General features: G+C 42.0%; 1 long non-coding RNA gene across 1 annotated transcript; it reads left to right on the top strand.

Moving 5' to 3' along the window:
- The first annotated feature begins 6414 nt into the window (after positions 1-6414).
- On the top strand, positions 6415-13455 carry LOC106895914. The gene is made up of 3 exons (XR_001413544.1): positions 6415-6560; positions 9986-10107; positions 13322-13455. It is a non-coding gene; the product is annotated as an uncharacterized LOC106895914 (long non-coding RNA).
- The last annotated feature ends 2263 nt before the right edge of the window (positions 13456-15718 follow it).

Below are 15718 nucleotides of genomic sequence, written 5' to 3'. Positions count from 1 at the left end.
GATAGATTTCACGTTTCACCTTTTTCCAGTTTAATGTGTGTTTTTTCTTCTGGTTTGGTTTTTGCTTCTTTTTTTTTCACCATCCATTGTTCTATTACAGGTCATTCGGCCTTACGTTTCGATGGCTTTGTAACCCAGGTAGTATCCTTCTGCTTCCCATCTGCAAAATCAAAGGGCCATGTTTAGCACACTGCTAAGCGTTCGCGTTTATCCTGCATCCTGGGCATAGATAACAAGCACCCACAGTCTGCAGTCTTCGAAAACATAAAAGCCAAGCGAATGCCCAGAAGTACAGGAAACGTCTTAAATGACAATGTCTGTCAGGTTTCAAATCTCCTCATTGTAAAAATAAGAATGAGATAGGGGGTTTATTTATTCTGCAAATGGTCCGGGAGAGGGAATGAAGAAACGTGGTTAAGGGCAATCGTTCATCACAACAGGCCTTCCTGAATACAAATCTAGATCATCTCTCCTATGACATAAATTAATGTAAACTCTTCTTTATAGAACTCCTCTTATTTCCCTGCATGAAACTACCCTTTCTGGTGCAACGCTTCGAGGTTCTTTTGTATGTGTGTTTGTGTGTTTCTGTCTTTACATTAGCACATAGTGAGTTAGTTTAAGGATTTAATAGAACAGATTAGGTTATTGTACTAACGAATGATGGATATATCCAAGAAGTATCACGAAGCTGAATGTAGTGTTGAGAGGAACTAAGCTCTTTCCAGGGGTGCAGAGGCTCACTTGCCCCAGCCTGTGGATGAATGCAGTCTGTGCTACCTCTGTGGGTTCAGTTCAGTAGCTCTGGCCAGGGCGGTGATCAAGCCATTCTGCAACCAGCATTCACACTGGATTGTGCTTTACACACGTACCTCTGTGGGTTCAGTTCAGTAGCTCTGGGCAGGGCGGTGATTGAGCCACTCTGTGTGCTTTACACACATGGCCACTGTTACACTCAAGCTAATAGAGAGTGTAGAGCAAATATCCACACCCTTTTGTTGGTTACCTGTATCTACACACCATATCCTGTCTGTCTTACTGAGTGATCACCTAGCCCCATTGAAACACACAAGTGTATGTAGGAAGACCATTTGTCTTCTTCACCACCATGGCTAGGAAGCAATATCAATTGACGCGTTCTCAAATAGGAATGTAGATATTTAGATATACTTTAGATATTCCCCAAAATGTGTAACTTAACGTTTTCCGTCCTATCAGGTGAAAGGACACAGCAGTGAATTGCTTCAGTATTTCAGACGTTAGATGAAAGTAGCCTCCATCTGCTGATACTCCGAGCTGTAGGATACATTCTTCTTTAAAACTTTAAAAGGTAAATATAATTGTGAATATTTGATTTGTTGTCTTGGCTGCTGGATAGAGAAGTGATAGTAAGTTTGCAGTAGCATCTCCCTCTTCCTGAACGTATATAATCAGTGTTGTGACACCTGAGAGGCTGAGTAAATGTATGCAACATTTCCAGTTGTGGCTCCAGTCCTGCAGGGTATGCCTTACAGCTTGTTGGGTTTTTTGTTGTGTTGTTGGGTTTTTTTGTTTTGTTTTTTTCCCCAGGTGGCATCTCCCTCTTCCTGAACGTATATAATCAGTGTTGTGACACCTGAGAGGCTGAGTAAATGTATGCAACATTTCCAGTTGTGGCTCCAGTCCTGCAGGGTATGCCTTACAGCTTGTTGGGTTTTTTGTTGTGTTGTTGGGTTTTTTGGGTGGTTTTTCTCTGACTTTGCAGACCACAAGGGTTTGCCTAAGCTTCAGAGAAGTGTCGTGTGAATGTATAGGGTCATAGCTGAAAGAAACCTGTCAAAGTTCCCTTTAAGTATCTGGTGAATGCCACTGGAGTCCCTGCTTTTGTAGAACTCTCAGTTGTTTTTTGATTTTAAGAGAGCTTGCATTCATTAAACTTTCTTCCTATACTTTTAAACTCGGTTTAATTTCTTGGGGAGGGTTCTAGGGTCTAATTTTTAATCAGACTTCTAGCTGAGGGCATGCCTAAGCCTTAGGAACAGAGAAAAGCCTCCAAAAAGAAGATTTAAATGAATGAACGAATGCTAGATATATAGTAGAACACTCATAGAAACCCCCACAAATGAAAATCCATTTATTTACTAGCAAAGCTGATCAATTGAAAATTATTAAATGTTGCTTTCAAAACTGTTTGTCCAACATTAATTCAGGCACTTTGTTTTTGTGCGTTACATTCATTTATATATTTTTTGCTTTACTTGTGAACAACAAGATTTAGAATAGACTTACAGTATAAAATTATTTTGGTCCTCAATCCTGATTGTATTTTACTAGCAAAATCCCGACTGTGGTTTCAGAGAAAGGAAGTGTTAAATTCATTTAAACTGAATCTTAGAAAGTATTAAACCATTTTCAGATAGAGCTTGGATTTGAAAGTTGGGTGCAAACATGCCTGCTTCACAACACTAACACCGTTGTATAAACTGTTGGCAATGACGGTCTGTGCTGTCTCTTTGCCCTGCTTTACTACCACTGGTCAAGTTGCTCCATCAGGAAGCCTCAAAAAGTGGAATTGCCCCTCATACCCATCACCTAACTCCAAACCTGTGTCCCTGTTGTGCTTGGCTTTCAGTAGGGGCCACGAGACTTCTGTAGAACCTGTTCACATCTGAGTTGCAGAAGTTCAACACAATGAGTTTAGGGAAGGATGGAGTTCCAGCTCGAACTGTGAATTTCCTGACTTCTGATTAAAACCAGATGCTCGGTACTGTTATAACATAGAGTTTTATGGGTGAATACAGCAATACTTTATTTCATAAATGTGTGCTTTGCAAGAAATCTGGTGGGAATTGTAAAGTAGTACCTGACAATATTGATGTTTAAATGTCCCAGCGTAGCATATTAAAACAATAGCAATTCTTTGCTCATGACACAGCTGAGGTGCAAATACACATGCTGATGCCCTCTGTAAAATGTGTCAGATGGAAGAGAGAAACACAGTGTCTCAGGACAATATTTCAGGGCCAAATGCAGTCCCTTATGAGATGTCTTTACAGATCGATTTCTTGGGGCTATGAAAAATAAATGTAAACATTCTTGCAAAAAGTCTGTCAGCATTTATGGCTTTGCATTATGTATAACTTCTGTCCATTTATGGCAGAAAGAAATGCTACAGTGTGTCATGTAGACTTTTCTATATTATATCTACATGTTGCATTGGTGTGTCGATGGGATTTCAAAGAAAATCTTGCCTAGCTCAATGTTTGCTTTCTTGGAAAGAATTAATTTCACATCCCCATCTTTCTCCAATGGAAAAATCCCATCTAAACCACTTTTTTTTCCTTTTTTATTTCTTTTTCTTTTTCCTTGTTCTTTCCGAAAAATCCCATCTAAACCACTTTTTTTTCCCTTTTTTATTTCTTTTTCTTTTCCCTTGTTCTTTGCTTTTCCCCTTTCTTTCTTTTTCTTTTTTTTTTCCTCCTTCTCCCTGCTCTGGGAAGGTATCCAGCCATATAGCAAGAAAAGCAAAAGCATTGAGAGATGCACTCCCAGCCAGTAAGTGGTGGAGCTGATCTGGCAGCTGTCAGTCCAGATGTTGTTCCCCCTGCCTGACCTGTTCCTGCCAGTGCCAGATCCTGTGGCTCTCATAGGAAATTAGGAGGCTTTGGTTGCATCAAGGTGGCTTGAACTTGGTGCCTGAAGTTTTCACCCTATACTGCATTCTATGGCAGAAGAAACTGTCACCTCTGGGGTAAGGCAAGGGCTGGACCTACTCTACAAAGAGGGGTCAGAGTGTCATGAGGTGTGTTTTGTGACAAAAACAGTTGTACTGGCAAAAATTCCTCTGCATATATACAGATTAAACTGTCCTTTAATTGAGGTCAGAGTGTCATGAGGTGTGTTTTGTGACTAAAACAACTCTACTGGCAAAAATTCCTCATGGGAGTGCATATACACAGATTAAACTTTCCTTTAATTGGAGCTGGTGGTGAGGTGTGGTGCAAACCAGGCTTTCTATGTCCCCCTTTCCTTTTTTACTCTTTTGCAGGAACCGCTCCCTCTGCTTTCATTGATGTTTCCCCAAATCCAGTATGAACATGAGCATGTGAAGGCAGATTTCAAACCCACAAGCAGGGGTATCTGCATGTAAACAACAGATTTAAGAGCTATAGCGGTTACTGTATAGTGTTTACTCCAAAATATGGGAGGAATACAGCTGACACAGAGCATCAAACGCTATTTTCCTTCAGGAATGGGAGTCAGGGCAAACCACCACCAGGAAGGGTCTTCCTCATTTCAGAGTTCCAATAGTCCAAATGCTGCAGTTGTTCACCTGTAAAGCTCAGTTCCTAAATTGGTCGTTAGGCTTTTGTTCCACTTTGCAGCTGATATGACTGAGATCGCAAGTGCTGGAATGGGTTGGTACCTTCAACCTGTCTCCCGATTTCTGTGCCAGGGAGTCTGCATTTCTATAGGGAGTGTAAATGAAGGCGTTATTTGGATGAAAGGCTGGATCATCTTGGGCAGGGTCCATCGCCGTAACCTTTTGATCTATGGGGAAAAATACCCGTCCCCTTACGTTAGATCTATTTGGTGTTTGTGAAGACATATGGAGTGAGAATACTGGAAACCACATGCCCGCATTTATCTGAAGGTTGGGGATTACCTTCCTGACGGGTGAGAAAGAAGTTGTCTCAAATCTCGTTCAAATGTTTCCTTTGTTTCAGTACATCTTGGAAGAGAGACAAATTATAGCAAATATGTATTTTTGACATGAAAAACAGTCCAAAAGGGCTCGAAATGAAACCACAAATTCCCTTCAGCTAGGCACAGAGATTGAGTGTGGCTCTCTTGCAAACGATCTCCTCTCACATGTTGAAATTCCAAAGGTAGGTCTCTCTCCTTTTTCTCTTTTCAAATTGGAAAAAAAAAGATCGTTGCTCCCCCACTTCATTAACTCTGCCAGTCTCCAGTCGTATTAAATCTTTCTTTGTAGTAGTTAAAAGCAACACTTCTACATAATTTTTAACATATACCAACATCAGTTTGCCAAGGATCCTGCGTCCAAGTGTCAAGCTGGGGGTGGCAGTAAGACCAGAACTTTAAGGGTCTCTTCATGTTCCGTCAAACTATTTCTGACTTTGACCTTGACAGAGAAAATATGGCCTAAGGGACTGCATGAATCAGCGTCACCCAGCAACTTGCTGCTCTTGTCCCATATTAGCCACTTCATTGTTGTTTTTGGACGACATGGTGCTTTATCTGTGTCTCTTTTCTTCGATTTGTCTGCTGCTGTAACATGGCGTGGTTTAAAAATGCCCTAGCTGATCCATAAACAGTAAAAGTAAAAAGAAAATGTACCATGTTGCTGTAGGATGCTGCACTGATGTTTATCTAGAAAATAAAATATGGGCTGTTTTTTTCCACTCATTTTCCACTGAAACTGCCAAACATGTTCTTGTTAGGAAGAAAGTGTACCCCTGAAATAGCTATGGATATTACCCATCTGAATGATCATTTGCACCAGCTCACTGGTCCTGAGTGCAAGTTCTTGTATTAAACCTTAATATATTTCAGTGTCAGCTGCCAGCATATTTTTTATTAGTATATAGGCTGTCACATCGTTGCTCTCAACACTAGGAAGTGACAGCAGGCTGAGAAATGGAGAAAGTTGGTTAATTCATCATCCTCTCCTTCCCTACTGAGGGTCTCTTTCTCTTACATTGTGATCATTTGAACTGGAAAGCAGCATTTTGTCTTGCTTAAGGCAGATGTTGGTGCAATGGAATCAGTGACAGGCTTTCTGCTCTCAACCGTGATGCCACAGCAACTCTGTGACTGCTCCTGGTTTTGACTTCTCTGGCATCATCCTTTAGGATGTGCTGGGGAAAAATAAACCAAACCCAACCGTAAACTTCCTATGTAAGCAAAATAGGATGTTAGGTTAAATGGTCCGCTAGAACCGACTGAAAGCTCTGCATTAAGGGGCAAGCTGCTTGTCAAACGGGTTGGAAATGGTGCAAGGAGGAATTTGCAAAACAAGGCAGTACGTCTGTGAGCTCTTTGCAGGCCTCCAGAGGGAGGGAGGTCCCCTCTTTTATTATCTGATGAACATCAGTCCCTTTGGTCAGACTGCTAGGCGCCTCCAGGAGCTTAACCTCAGATTAACATCTGCTTCACTTCAGTGTCTGTCTGATAGCGATATCAATAAACATCATCATCTTACAGTCAAAAACTGATAATTAAATCTGTGCCTGCTGACTCACTGTCTATTGTGCTCTGGGGAATAATTGCAGATAGTGAAGATGTAATAGATAAAGCCCCATATATTTCGCTGAATAATGAATGTGAAGCTCTTGTAAGCATGATTAACCACATGTAATGTGTATCTATTCATAGGAAGTGCAGCCAGAGGAAGACTGAGTTTCCTTGTGTTGGTTTAGACCTGCTGTAAATGCCTAAGTCCTGTTGGCCAGATTTGGACCCGTTACACTAGGAATGGTACCTGCAGGTCTGACCCCTGCCTCCTTTCTGCTTTGATCTGTGGCAACTGAAAAGATTGTATGGGAGGAAAAACACAGGTGAGCACAGTGTCACATTGTGTATACATTGCAACTAAGAGCTCCTGCACTCTCTAGCAGGCAAATCTAGTAGGCTTTAGTTGGACAGACCCGCTTTTGAGCTCCAAAAAAATCCATTTTTCATTACTTTCTCCCAGCCAGCCCCATGGTATCTGGTAAACAGCCTCGGGAAGTGATGGGGCTGCACTTCCCACCAGCGGCGAGGAGTCAGAAACGTCCTGAAGGACAGCATGAGGCACGAAATGCTTTGAGTGAGGCGAGGGCTGACAAGCGCTTTCTAGGATTACATGTGGGGCCCTGTGAAGAACCGAGCGTGGTTCAGGGGGGTGGTACTCCTTGCTGGCAGAAACAGCCCTCCTAAGGGCCCTCTGCACGGTAGCGGCTGAGCATCCCGCTGTCAGCAGCACGTAGCCCCCAGTGGAGTAACCCAGTGGTGCTCCTGTCACCTTCCATTCATCACCCACCCCTTCCCCTGCGGGTAGTGCCATCTCAAACCATAAAAAGGCTAGGAGCTGGCGAAGGGCTCAGTCCCCAGCCTTGGAGAGGTTTATTGTAGGTATTCCGCTCCGTGTGCTGCCAGCAGTTTCTTGGGTGGTGCTTCAGGCAAGATCAGAGCCTTGAGCTTGAGGGATTTTGGTTGGTTTATTGAAAAGACAGGCTGGGAAAACGAGAGAGAAAAAGATAAATGTAATTTTCCTAACAGCCAACCTACATGTTTCTGTGTTCTGAAAAAGTCGCTGAGAGGAAATGAAAATGCAAAGGGTGAATTAGAAGGAAAGTCCAACAATGTAGCTCTGCCATAAGCAGGAGAAAGTGAGATTCTTTCTTGAATTTTATATCAAATTCTGTCCCGCTGATTTGGGAAAAAAGATAGAATAGGGGATGTTAAACTGCTTGCATAAGCACAGATTTTTTAATATTTTTTTAATAAGTAAAAGTGTGAAAACCAGTTAAAAAACCTCAGTTGTGTGCATATTTATCTTCTTCAGTCTCCCTGTTCAAGAGGGCTTTGTGCAACTCACCTAATGTCATTATTTATGGAGATGGACAAAGGGACATAATTTGATTGGGGCGCCACATCATCAAACCTGCGTGAGGATTTGGGCTCACTTCTGAAATCGTGTGAAATCATTTGGGGGCTGTTAGCAAGAGGTGCAGGGTGGTGCACAGGAAATGTACCTTGGAGTTTGGGACCTTCTCTGCCACGCAGCTCACGGAGCCAGAGTCATACCTGAAACTGACCCTGCAATCTTTCAGGGTTTGATTTGAAGATCTGAATTCAGTGCAGCTTGGGTTGTTTATGAGTGAGGACATTTAAAGGACTTAGCTAGCCATTCCTAGTTTGCACTACAGTTAAAGTTTATTTAGATTTCATTAAAAAACCTGAAAGCCTGTAGTTCTGCACTACCACAGACTGTCATAAGATTAAAGCAGAGGTGGGTGAAATACCCCAGTGCTGTAATGTGTGAACCCACAAAACAGGGATCTGGGGACCCATATTTAAGGAATCTTTAGAGATCTGAGATAAGCTGTTTCTACTTTAGCTAATCTCCATCATTAAAACGTGTGTTTATCATGGGTTAATACATATCATGTTGTGAAAGCCTGATCCTGTTAAAATCAAAGGCAAATTGGCTCTTGATCTTGAAATGATGGGCTATCATTTCAGTTATTTAAATAATTTCTATTAAAAAAAATAAAATTATCTGAATACACACTTTATCTATGTGTGCATTCAATACAGAGACCAAATCAGAGATTGTACTGGTATTTTCTGCATTGCTTCAGAAGGGGTGAAATGGGCAGTGAAATGGGGGACTGAGGAAAGGCAGAAAAACATCCATCAAAGTTTTTATTGACTGGACAAACCTCCTTTGCCAAGGTTTAGGCTAAAAGCTTTAGCTTCACTTATCCCATGTGGATGGTACCTGTGGTTCAGCCATGTACATTAGCACATTTAGCTGCCCAAACGTGTCTCATTGTTGAGAGAAGGGAGAAATCCTCACTCTTACCCTCTCCCCAGAGGAGAGGAGGGGACACTTGAGCTTTGTTTGGCTTAGCCTGTTTATAATTGTATTTTACATTAGGAAAAGGAGTTTTATGTTTGGTGGTAGGTAAGAGTGGCAAAGCTTTGGGGAGGCTGTGTGTGGTCTCGGAGGGTCGGAATTTTGAATTGTGCTTTGCTGCAGATTCAAGGGTCTCCCATCCTGTAGTGATGTAGGGCAACAGTGATGCCCTGGGCAACTTGGAGGGAACCAGGGACTCCTCCACTGTTTGAGTACATGGGATCAATTTGTAGTTTGGGCTCCAACGGAATTGTTGGAGTTGGAAGGGACCTTCTAGAGGTCATCCAGTCCAACTCCCCTGCCAAAGCAGGGTTGCCCAGGGCACATCACTCAGGACAGCATCCAGGTGGGGCTTGAAGATCTCCAGAGAAGGGGACTCCACACCCTCCCTGGACAGCCTGTTCCAGGGCTCTGGCATCCTCCAAGTAAAGAAGTTACAGAAGTGCTGTCTGGGAAAAATGATATCTGATAACTTGCCTATTATAGTGAGACCAAAATTAATGGAGCAGGGCTTACATTAATGGAGAAGAGCCAGCTCATAGCTTTTGCTCTCTGAGCCTTTTTAAAATTTCTCGAAGTATACAGATTCCCCAGAAACCTTTCAACTTCACTAAATGTATTTCAGTTATGTTTCCTTTAAGGAATGTTACATCCATGTACAATTTTATTCGCCTGTATTTGCAGAGAAAACACTTCCATCCAAACTCTTAAGTGGTTTACTGATGCTAATGAATCCTGGCTGGAGAGAAAAATTATTTGTATTTATGAACAGACACCTGAGGCAGGGAGAGGCTGAGTTATTTTCATGAGTGCAAAGAGGTACTAACAACCACTCGAAGAGGAATATGCTCTTCTTTGTGTCTGCGTTGACTAAAGCTGGGTGGCTTCTAAACCATGCCTGTGGCTCAACAGCACACTCATGGATCCTATCAGCATTAACCCTCCTCTGTTCTCTCCTCATCCTTGGTGCTCTCATACCTAAAGCAAAAATGCCAACCACCTTCAAAGGCCTTGCTGCTTCTGTAGATTTCATGGTGCATTTTCATTGCTTTTAGTGGTTTCTGGTTGGGGCTGGAGCTTCACACGTACCAGAGAGCATGGACACAGTCAGAGCCGTTCAGCAGCAATTTGCTGAGTCTGAGTGTGGTCCTCCAGGCCTCTGACTTTTTTTCATTTCCTTGAAGGGTATCTGAGGAAGCTCAGGGGACCTGCTAAGAGAGGCATGGCAGTATCACATCCTGTGGGTGGCTGTTCAGCAAGGGAATGGTATAGGCTCTCCTCCAGCAGGTGGTTTTTCATGAGCTCAGTGAAACAATTTGTAAACCGCTGTTCTTGAGAAGGTCTCTATTTCTTTTCTAGATCCTGTCTCTGGTTCCTGAGTTATTGCTGTAACATTTCCATCTGGAACACAGCTTGAGCACGAGAAACATTGCTCTGAGGCAGCAGCCAGGTGTATCACTATAAAGGTAGTGACATCTCAGGTGAGTTTTGCATTGTCTTTACACTACATGCTGTTTCCTCCCTTGTTTTCTCTTTCCTTTTTCCCAAACTATAAGTCTTCCTGATATCAACAAACTAGCATGTTAAAATGCACAAATTCAGGTTGCAAAATCAGGGAACTTACTTTTCCTTTGAAGCTCTGAAATAAAGTATTACAAGACCACCCGGTACTGCTGCCAGACAGTGCCATTAAACAAAGAGATGGCAACTAATTCATGTATCTCCCAAAGCTCATATAAAAACTTTTGGGGATGTGTTGAAAAAATTTGACATTTTTTTGAGAGAATGTATAGCAACAACCTTCAGTATGTTTGGGAGTTTGTGCAGAATTTTTGCTTTTTTGGGAAAGGAGGTATCTAGAGCAATTTTATTTTTTTTGTGTTATATTCTCCCCAGACTACGAATTGGGAAGAAATTTGATGAAATGTGCACAACAGGAATAGAAACTAGAGCTATTGTTTTAATGTAGCGGGTATGAAGGTGAAGAGATAAAGAATTGACTTAGTTTCTATATGGAAAAGTGTAACTGGGGGGGAGAGGATTTGGGGAACTTGGTTTGGAAAGAAGTTCTTTTTCCTACAGGAAAATGTGAAGATTCATGTTTAAAACATTTAAAGTGTTTGGCCACGGCCAGCTCTTAATCCAATAGGAAATAAATCGGCTAAAGTGAAAACAGATAATATATACCATGTAAAATTGGGCTAGCAACAAGTTACGTACACTTACCTTTAAAAAGCTTGTAAAGAGATTTTGGTAGATATCAAGAGCATCTATAAACTGCAGGAGGCAGCGTGGTGACTGATGCAAATGCCATGCTCCGAGTAGCGGCCAAAAGCTTTTTTTGGAGAGCAAGACCCCACTGAGCCACAACCTGGATGATCTTTCTGTGGACAACCAGGAGTTAAGAGTAGCTCTGATAAAACTAGCTGTTCAGTTTGCCGAGTCGTTCCATGTGTCTCAAGATTTCGGTGTGAGTATCTTGCAGAGAGGCCAGGAAATTGGGCTCTATGCTCTATTGGAGACATGTCATGTAATTTTTATTTGTAAGATAACTGTGTACTGGGGTTTGGTTTTGGGCATTTGTACTCAGTGCTAACATCTCCTTTCATTTTTTTGGAGTAAACCCTTTAGATGTGAGCTTTTACACAGATTAAATTAGGATTTAATAGCCGTTGTTTAGTCTTCCTTTCAAAAGTGAGCACTTTTAAAGAAAAGAAGCTGTAGCATTTAAATAAAGGAGAGCAATGAGCGTATACCCAGAGGGGCTGTCACTTCAGATAAGTGCAAAGGCAAGTTCTGTAGCGTGCTAACATGGAGAGCTGGTTTCTTCATGTGTTAGTTTTGCTCACTACTTGGTACAATCAGGAATCCAGGAGCTGCTCAACCTGACCCAGTAGGATAAAAGCTATATTGATGGATAATACTGATAGGTATTTGGGATGTAAGATATATATATATATGCTAATATATAGGGAAACAGTGCCTCCAATCTGAATTCAGCACATAACAGTAGAAACAGATCCATGTTCTAAACACAGACTGTGTTCTAGAAGCACATATATTCAGTAATAACATATGTGCCTGGATGACAGGGTTAATCTTTTCACCTGGGCTTATGAACCTGCTAACAAGCCTTCTGATTGTCTCTGAAGGGGGCTGGTATAAACACTGTAAATTAATCACAAAGATTTTGACCTTAACACCGTCAATGAGAGGCCTTGCTGCTGGCTGAGGGTGCATAGCCATATCCTTGAAAGTGGGTAATGCAAAAATATGTTTGCCATAAATTACCATTTGAGTGAATTTTGGCAGCTAGTTTCATGTCTGGTTTTGCCTGTTCTCTGGTAAAAGCTTTATCGAGGGAAGTAGTTGAGAAGATAAAGTTAAAATTCAAACTCTAGCACAAAAGTCTTCAGTGACTCAGAAATATATATATAAGCTGCACCATTATTTTTGCTCTCTCATCCAAGGGCTGGAACCAGTCCCAAGTGTGACCAATAATAGCTGAGCAAGCCTCAGACTGGAACATTAAGTATTTGTTTACAAGCTGACTTGGTAGATAATTATACATGTATTTACTGAAATAATTGGTAAATTAAACAGTTGCATAGATGTTTGCAGGATGGTGTTTACAACTAAAACTTTGCAGAACAAAATAATTCTTTCAGCAGTGATAGAACAAGAAATAGATTTGAGGAAATTACAATTGGTCTCAAATATTCTGCAGATGGAAAGAGACTCTTATGTCACAGGATCTGTTGAGAATGAGTTGTTCCAGCTCCAGTTGTGGATGAAAGACAGAATTTAAACCAATCAAAAATTACACAGAGTCGTAACTGAGAGGTTTAAAATTCAGCTAGGTGAAAGCTCAGAAGTGAAAAAGAGCTATTTCCACATGGCTGAACTGAAATAACAACTCAGATCTCTTTGAGGCAGCTTTGGTCCAAGCAAGAAATTGCTTGGAGGGAATGGAAGAGACAAATTTGTAGAATGCATAGGGAGAAGGAGAAGGCAAAAGGGTAAAGTTAGCTGCCCTGTTTCAGACTTCAGTGAATGCTTTGGAGGTCAAGGAGTTGAGTTGTGAAAGCTTCGATCATTCCCTCTTCTGCCTGAAGATTTTGTCTCCTGTTTCAAGGAATTTAAAGAAGGAACTTGGGAAATGTTGTGTTAGCTAACAAGCTAATACTTGCGAGGGTATTTTGGTCACAAAGTTAGTGAGCTTTAAAAGTACACTTTGAAGTGGGTTTTACTGATCTGTTTTCCACCTGGGTTCTGAGATTGGCCAGCAGGGAGAGGTGGTGACTACAACAGCAAAGCGGAAAACAACGCCTCTTCTTTTGTCTCAGAGCGGTAGGATGTTCATTTTTGGAGCAAAAGACCTGGTAAGAGTGCTCTGTATTCATGTCTTTCAGGATACTACTGTACCTGAGCCCTCACAATCTCAGAGTACTTGTCCTCTCAAAGGTCTGATAAAGCAGGATAATACCACTATTTTCATTTTACAGGTGGTGGAGTCAGGAAGAGAAAGAGTAAGTACTTCTTGCAGGCAGAAAGCTGAGTGTCATTATCTCACAGTTTGCCCACGTGGAACCCATAGTCTTGGAAAATAAGTCATTTGAGGGCTCAGATTAATACACTGATGTACAACCTGTTTGCCAAAGTAAAGGAGTATTATTTATTTTCATTGCTTTCCAGGTGTGATGGTTCACAGCGAACAGTTTGGACAGCTGTATGGACCACTCCTCCACCAACCCTGTGATGCTCTTCTGTGAAACTGTGCCACCTCTTACACACTGGTCAGTCCCTCTCTTCTGACCCATCTTGATGTCCCTCTGCCATTTTTACCTGCGCTGAAAATGTTGGTAAGATTTCTTCCTCCATATGTAAATCTATAGTTGTAAGCCTTTCCTCGGGTACCTTTCCTCACTGAAGTCCTCACAAAATTATGGGGCTCCTTTCACCTCAATCATATGTTTCGGCTGCTTTTTTCTCTCACCTTTCAATGGTTTGTGGACCTCTCCTCTCCAATTCTTCCGTTTGCTCACAGGGAATGCTTCCTCTTTTGTCTTTGAGAGACGCCATCACACAGCTCCAGCAAGCCACACGTAGGAGACAGTCATTGCAAACTAACAATAGTCCCTGTGTTTATTTTAGTTGCTGTCGTGTTTAGTCTCTATCAAGTCAGAGTGAGTAGCTGCATCGCTGGCTCTCACTTACAGGCTTGTGTTGAATGTCTTTTTCAGTATATGTTATAAAACTTTGCATGGTGAAGATAATCCGTTTTGTTAGATCTGAAACATGAAACTCCTCTCACCACCCATCAGGAAGAACCTCGCATAGGTTTTATAAATGACTTTGTTATGGCCAGGCTAGATGCTGAACTCGTAGATTTGTACCATCATTAAGTGCAAATTCACACTGACAGTTTAGCAGAACTTGGTTTACTACAAAGCCAGGTGGTAACAGCACCCAGTTTTGTCCAGCAAGCACCCACACGTCTTCCACTTCTTGCATATTTAAAGCTACCCCTGCTGTAGACAGCAGCTGAATTAACTGATGTCCTAACGTGTTATTGACCACCTGGGCAGTCGTCCCGGGGTGCAGCATAGATACTGGGAGCCTGAGCAAGGAGAAGGGGCAATTGGGAAGCTTTCCTTGGAGTCAAGATCCAGCTGAAAGAAGGCAACCTGTAAGGATAGAGCTTGTCTAAACAATCAGAAAGCCATGGGAACCTCTCAAATGTAACTGGGGAGGTGTGTTCGAGAAGGGGCAATTGGGAAGCTTTCCTTGGAGTCAAGATCCAGCTGAAAGAAGGCAACCTGTAAGGATAGAGCTTGTCTAAACAATCAGAAAGCCATGGGAACCTATCAAATGTCACTGGGGGAGGTGTGTTGACTTCAGAGGCTCTTGGGTGAAGGGGACACACACAACACTGAGCTAAACCAGCGAGTGAGGGGGTGGGAGTGCTACAGATTTATTTCTTGGTGTCTCTCTCTCTCGACAGAGTAAATGATTCGTTAACGTTATGTTTAGGAAAATAATCATCTTTACTTTTATTCTAGGTCTTCTCTGCCTCTGGGTGATTTCAAGGTGGCAGAGCAGCACGCTCGGTTCACAGGGACACATTGGTTTTGTTCTCCAACTTCCTGATATCTCTCCCAGTTTCGACATTCCTCAGTATTTGGAGCATCATCTCCACATAGATGATACGACTGGTCATACAAGATGTGTCTTGAGGAATGGCATCTCCCTCGGACACATCAGAACCTCCTTGGCACGCAGCGGGACATCAGGAAGCAGCCTGAAACCAGCCTGAAACTTGGGACTCTTCCAAAATTTGGACAAAAGGCCTTCTGCTTACCTCATGCGTGGGATAGATCAGGTATGTGTTCATCAAAGCTTGCTGCATTTTAAAAAACCCTTCCGTTTCTGTGAGTCATATTGCATTTGTCAGGAAAAGGGCTTCCTAAAGAAGGGGCAGCTGATGAAGAATTGCTTTACTACTTCTCTATTTTATGGGGGAAGGGAGGTGATCCCGTAGTTTTATGGATTGCTTCCATGTCAGGCTGGTCCAGCAGAGGGGGCTTTTACACAGAGGAGAGACAGTTCTATGTGTGCAGTTCCCAACACCCAGGTGCAAGTGCTCCTGCAGCAGGAAAATAGCCTGATGACCAGAATTCACTTACAGCTTTTAGTTTGTAAACACAGTGAGGGGTTTATTAGATTAAATTTGTGATGCAGGGGACATTTGGCAATTCTTATTTATGCCTGGAAAAGTCATCTCAAGATGACTGACACAATACTGTTATATCTGATAATAAAAAATGTTCCCCCGTTGTCACTCCACCTTCTGAATCATAGACTGTTTCAGTAACTGCAGTAAAATATGCTCATGCTGAAACGTAGCAGCAGTGCTGTGATCTTGGAGGAAGTAATCATCTAAAAACCTCAAAAGGTTTTAGAATTAAATTTATGCAGCACCTAGAGTTAACCCTCCATAGCATAGAATTCTCTTTATTTATTGCTCTGTTTTGTTTGATTTTTAAATTAGTTGCCTGCACATGGAAAATTAAAACTCCATGAAATGAAAAT

The sequence above is a fragment of the Calidris pugnax genome, unplaced genomic scaffold (assembly GCF_001431845.1).
Source record: "Calidris pugnax isolate Ruff unplaced genomic scaffold, ASM143184v1 scaffold271, whole genome shotgun sequence".
Lineage (NCBI taxonomy): Eukaryota > Metazoa > Chordata > Aves > Charadriiformes > Scolopacidae > Calidris > Calidris pugnax.
This window is presented reverse-complemented; position numbering and strand designations above follow the sequence as displayed.